Consider the following 6,264-nt stretch of genomic DNA (forward strand, 5'->3'; position numbering starts at 1 on the left):
GGCGTTTTTCAATTTCGTGTTATCTGATTAGTGTCATCACCATCACATGCTAAGGTTAAGAATGAAAAGGCTATTGAATGAAGTAGTAATGAAGTTAGAATCCCATGTTTGTCATATATATATTAATTCAACCTCAATTCTCTTAGTTAATGTTATTTAGTATAATCTCTTAGTTTAATCAAAACCCATTTTGTTATTTGTCTTAGCATTGAGCGATAACCATACATTATTGCATAGGTGCATAAATTGAACTTAACCTAAACCAGTCTCTGTAGGAATGAATCTGATTTATATCTTATACTACTTGGGAATGCGTATACTTGCGTGAATATTAGCACGTGATTTCGCCCTAACAAGTTTTTGGCGCCGCTGCCGGGGACTCGGTGTTAATTTTTAGTTTATGTGCTTGTCATCAGTGGTCGTTAAAGTTCACTGACTCAGATTCTTTTACTTTCACGGTTTACTTGTTTGTGTTTCAGGTACTCATTACAATGGGAGATCCAGCAGCACGAACGAAAGCCTTGATGGATTTTTCTCAACCCAAGATCAATGACATTCAATTTAGCATTATCAGGCCAACTATCACAGCTAATACCTTTGAGATCAAGCCTGGCATAATTCAATGGGTGCAGAATTCAATCCAGTTTGGGGGTTCTCCAACTGAAGATCCCAATATGCACATTAGGGATTTCATTGAGATCTGTGACACTTTCAAGTTCAACGGTGTTTCTGAAGATGCTATTAAGCTGAGACTTTTCCCATTCTCTCTGAGGGACAAGGCTAAGAGCTGGTTACACTCTCTACCAGCTGGTTCAAATACTACTTGGGAAGATCTTGCTCAGAAGTTTCTTACTAAATTCTTCCCTATGGCGAAGACAGCTGCACTCAGGAATGCTATTACTCAATTTGCGCAGCAAACGGGAGAATCGCTATGTGAAGCTTGGGAGCGCTACAAGGAGATGCTTAGGAAGTGTCCTCATCATGGAATTCCTGATTGAATGATCATCACTTATTTTTACAATGGGTTGGGAGCACAGTCCAGACCCATGCTCGATGTAGCATCAGGCGGAGCATTATGGGCAAAGAGCTATGAGGAAGCTTATGATCTAATTGAACTGATGGCTGCTAATGAATATCAGTATCCAACCCAGAGATTGCCACAGAGCAAGGTAGCAGGAGTTCTTGAGGTGGATACAGCTACGGCTATCACTGCTCAGCTAAAGGAGTTGTCTATGAAGATCGATTCTCTGGCTAACTATGGTGTTAAGCAGATAACCAGTGTTTGTGAGCTATGTGCAGGTTTGCATGTGACGGAGCAATGCGCTATATCTAGTGACTCAGCTCAGTTTGTGAGCAACTTTCAGAGATTGCAGCAACAAGTTCCAGACACTTATCATCCTGACAATTGGAATCATCCTAACTTCAGCTGGAGCAACAATCAGAATGCGATGCAACAGCCGTTCCAGCAATTTGGAAATAAGCTATTCAAACCTCCTGGTTTTCAGCAACAAATTACACCAAACCAACAAACTCATGGTGTATGTCTATCTTCGAATGAAAAATCTGAATTGGAGGAGTTGCGGCTTATGTGCAAAAAACAGGCTCTTGTATGCCAAAGCCAGGCTGTTTCTATCAAGACTCTGGAGAACCAAATAGGGAAAATTGCTAATGCCTTTTTGAATCGACCACCAGGAACGCTTCCTAGTGATACATAAACAAATCCAGGCAAGAGGGAAGTTGAAGAACAGGTGAATGCCATCACCTTGAGGTCTGGAAAGGTCGTAAGCCCCCAAATTCAGCAAGACGAAGAGCCTAAAAAATCTCAAGTTTCAAAACATGCAGTTGTGGCTGAAGAAGAAGTGCAGAAGAAAGCAGAGGTGGAACCAAGGAAGACTACTGTGGAACACAATCCTCCTGAGGGTAATACAAGGGAGAAACAGATCTATCCTCCACCTCCTTTTCCTAAGAGGTTGCAGAAGAAAAAGCTGGATAAGCAGTTTGAGAAGTTTTTAGAGATGTTCAAGAAACTTCATATCAACATACCTTTTGTTGAAGCTCTTGAACAGATGCCTAGCTATGCGAGGTTTATAAAAGGTATTCTCTCTCGAAAAGTGAAGCTCATTGACTTAGAGATCGTTGCTCTAACGGAGGAATGCAGTGCTGTGTTGTACAGAAGTTGCCTCCGAAGCTTAAAGATTCTGGAAGCTTCACTATTCCTTGCACCATCGGAAACTTGTCATTCGACAAGTGTTTATGTGATTTACGAGCTAGCATCAATCTGATGCCCTTATCTATCTTCAAGAAGCTTGGTCTTCCTGATACGAAACCAACATACATGTTATTGCAACTAGGTGACCGTTCCATCGATTATCCACGAGGTATAATGGAGAATGTCTTGGTCAAGGTGGATAAACTCATCTTTCCTGCTGACTTTGTAATTCTTGATTTCGAGGAAGATAAGAAGATTCCCATTATTTTGGGAAGACCATTCTTGGCTACAGGCCGAACTATGATCGATATGCAAAAAGGAGAGCTTTCGATGAAGGTTTATGATCAAAAGGTCACTTTTAATGTGTTCAAGGAAATAAAGTTACCCACGGCTAAAGAGGAGTGCTTTAAAGTAGAGTGGGTCGACTCTGTAGTAAATTCAGAACTTGACCAATTTCCAAAGTCAGAGACCTTAGAGAGATCCTTAATGGGTAAATCAGTTATTGATGACAAGGAAGGAGCAGAGCAACTGTAGGTTTTGAATGCATTTCCGTGGAAGAGGAAGCCGGATATGCCATTCGATTCTCTTGGGTTAGCAGAGCTGAAAATTTCTCAGGAGCGTCTTGAGCCGTGTATTAAAGATGTTTCCACACTTGAGCTCAACCGAAACCCAGATCACTTGAGTTATTCATTCTTAGGTGCACCCCATGATAATGGGTTGGGATATATATTTGATGATGTAGAGGGTAGCCGAACGAACTCTCCAATGCCTGCAGAGGGTTCTTCTCATGTGCAGCAGGTAGTTGATAGGACTGGTGTTGGTGATGAGTAGTACATGCGAGTAATTAGGCGTATGGAGGCCATGCACGACATTCACCATCATTTTGCTGAAGATTTGACACACGCTTCCGGTACTGTTGTCCGAGACACTGGTGTCGAGGTTGATTGGCCACCTGATCCTCCACCCGACGAGGGTGACTCTCCCGCTAATTAGCTATGCCTGAAATCCTTATTATTGCCTTCAATGAGGACATTGAAAATTTTAAGTTTGGGGGTGATAATGTAAGGATTAGTAGTGTGTGTGTCCATATAGATTCATATAGATTTATATTGCATGTTTAGTTGTAGTTCATTCATATTTTTGCATGATTGTTCATTTAGGACATATTTTTTTTATGTGATTTGATATAGTTACATTTGCATGCATATTTAGCATGATCCCTTAAGATGAACTATGATATTTGATAAGTTGATGTTGATTTGAGTGTGGTGATGATGAATAGAGGGATGTTTAAGTTCTAATGAATTGATCTGCATGCCAGAAATAAATATTATCACAAATTCTTATAGGGTTGCTTTTGATCTAGATCATGATCATACTTGTTTGTTGTTGAGATTTAATCACTTGGTTATATTTAGAATTTGTGATATTCTCGTAATGACGTAAAAACACTTATTTTTAAACTGGAGAAAAACTTGGATTTCATTGCTAGTTGTTGTAAGGCTAGGTCTCAAATGGCTAGTAGCCGGCTCATATTTTTATGAGTAGTCTAGGGTTGAATGAGATGGAGCGAAACGCACTCATTCAGAAATTATTGAAAAAAAGAAAAAAAGAAAAAAGAGAAAAAAATAGAAAAAAAGTATGTGTTTATGCATAATTGATCAAGAGTGAGCTCTTTAATACTCGAGTTATTAAGTTCTAGGGGACTTTGTGCCTAGTGACCTAAGGCTTTTATAGTCTGGGATCCGCTAACCTAACGCTCGCTACATGGGTATTATTGCATAAGTCTTTTGGGACCTCATTTATTGCACGGTCAAATAAGCATCTTTGTTATGTGTTCAAAAATAGTGTGTATCCTTGTATAACTCTAGTAGAAAGGAGGTGTTGTGAGTCATAATGCGTTTATTTTCTATTCTGTTTATAAACTTTTGATTGTTTCGATGATAGAGAAGTTATGATTATTGATCTAGTATCGAGAGATATCTGTTAAACATTCCACACACGCACATTTCTGGTTTGTGAGTTGGTTTGTGGGATTTATTCGAACTCTGTTTTAAGTCATTTCATTCTTAGAAGCATTGGCTTATTCATTTGGTTATGGTTATTCTGAGGGGATTGATTGCATTATCATTTAGTTGCATTCACGTAGTTGTATTCATGCATTAGGTTTGTTTTGTAGTTTTGAGTCTGTTTATGCTTGAGGACAAGCATCGATTCAAGTTTGGGGGTGTGATAAGTGGATTTTATATCCACTTGGAACGCTTTATTACAAGCTTAAATTGGTGTTTTGGACTCAAGTTATTGGTATTTTGATGTGTTTTTGTGTTATTGTATTTCAGGTATCAATTAAATGAAAAAAGGAGCTTTTAAAGTAAATATGATGAAAAGTAATCAGATTTAGAAGCCAAGGCCATTTTCAAGTTGTAGAGAATCTCGTTAGCTTCGCGTGGGCAGTTGAATCGCCTAATTCTGACGAGTAGAACTCAAGTTATGGCCAAAACAAGATTCATCAGAATTTCTTCCAGACAGGCTCCGGGCGCCCGCCTGGGATGTGGGGCAGCCGCTTCGGAGCTGAGGCGGCGCCCGCCTGGGAGCTGAGGCGCCCACCTGGAGAGCTGAGGCGGCCGCCTGAGGCGCGGTTGGTCGCTGATTTCGCTGAAAAAGCATTTTTTGAGTGGAATTTGACGATTTTAAGGGTCCAGGTCCACTAGGGGCGTATATATACTTAAAAAAAGGGTTTTCATCATCCGAGAATATTGGGATACCAAGGAGAAGACCTAGAAGCACAGAACAACTCCGAAAAAGATCTTGTTTTCAGCTTGTGATTATTTGAATTAGTTGTAACTTTGGATGCTCGTTTTCATTCTTGTTGAACCTAGATCTCATATATTCGTACTTTAATTAGTATTCAGTTTATTAAGACCTTGTTTATATCATGCTTTTATTGGAACCCATGGTGATGATGAGTTTGATTATGGGCTAATCGTTGTCATGGGATTATAGCGGATTTACTTATGGATTTCAATAATTAATTTGTTTCGATATCTTGGTGTGTGGTTATTGATTGATATCCTAGTATTGGTGGTGCTTATTCATCTTATGTGCGTAGCTAACATATAAGATAGTGTGTTAATCTCTATTGAAGCGACAGTGAATATAGAGGTTTAGAACTTGCCATGCTAGCATAGGTTCATGTATTGTATGCATGATTAGTGGGTAACTCTAACCATTTTACTTGCCCTATGTAATCATTATGGATAACTTGTGCTTAAACCGTTATGTTGTCAAATTCTATAGACATATAGGGTCTCAATATAATTGGTGCCTATTCAGCTTCTATCTCTTTTATGGATGTCTGGTAGAATGGTACTCGTACAACAAAAGTTGGCGTTTATCAGTTTCGTGTTATCTGATTAGTGTCATCACCATCACATGCTGAGGTTAAGAACGAAAAGGCTATTGAATGAAGTAGTAATGAAGTTAGAATCCCATGTTTGTCATATATATTAATTCAACCTCAATTTTTTTAGTTAATGTTATTTAGTATAATCTCTTAGTTTAATCAAAACCCAATTTGTTATTTGTCTTAGCATTGAGCGATAACCATACATTATTGCATAGGTGCATAAATTGAACTTAACCTAAACCAGTCTCTGTGGGAACGAATCTGATTTATATTTTATACTACTTGCGAACACGTATACTTGCGTGAATATTAGCGCGTGTTTTCGCCCTAACACTCTCCCATATATACATTAAGATGTATATATTTAGGTTAAGAAGTTACATCATTTTTTTGAGAAAGAATTCGAATTTAATAATAATATAAACCCAAAATCAGAATGAATCCTTTTAGAAGCCCATTAAGATTAGGGTTAGGCCCAAATCCTCTCTCCCATATATACATTAAGATGTATATATTTAGGTTAAGAAGTTACATCATTTTTTTGAGAAAAACCCTAGCAGCCCTACATCTTAGAGAGGCTAGAGAGAGAGAAATAGGCAACCAAATCGGATAGTACCGGCCATGGTGATCGTTAGACGATCGGACGTTC

The 6,264-nt window shown here is 38.7% G+C and overlaps 1 non-coding gene across 1 annotated transcript; it reads right to left on the reverse strand.

Moving 5' to 3' along the window:
* Window positions 1-881: 881 nt before the first annotated feature.
* Window positions 882-988, reverse strand: LOC141676086 (small nucleolar RNA R71). Its single transcript, XR_012556695.1, has one exon. It is a non-coding gene; the product is annotated as a small nucleolar RNA R71 (small nucleolar RNA).
* Window positions 989-6,264: the final 5,276 nt, after the last annotated feature.

Source organism: Apium graveolens, chromosome 7, assembly GCF_009905375.1.
Source record: "Apium graveolens cultivar Ventura chromosome 7, ASM990537v1, whole genome shotgun sequence".
Lineage (NCBI taxonomy): Eukaryota > Viridiplantae > Streptophyta > Magnoliopsida > Apiales > Apiaceae > Apium > Apium graveolens.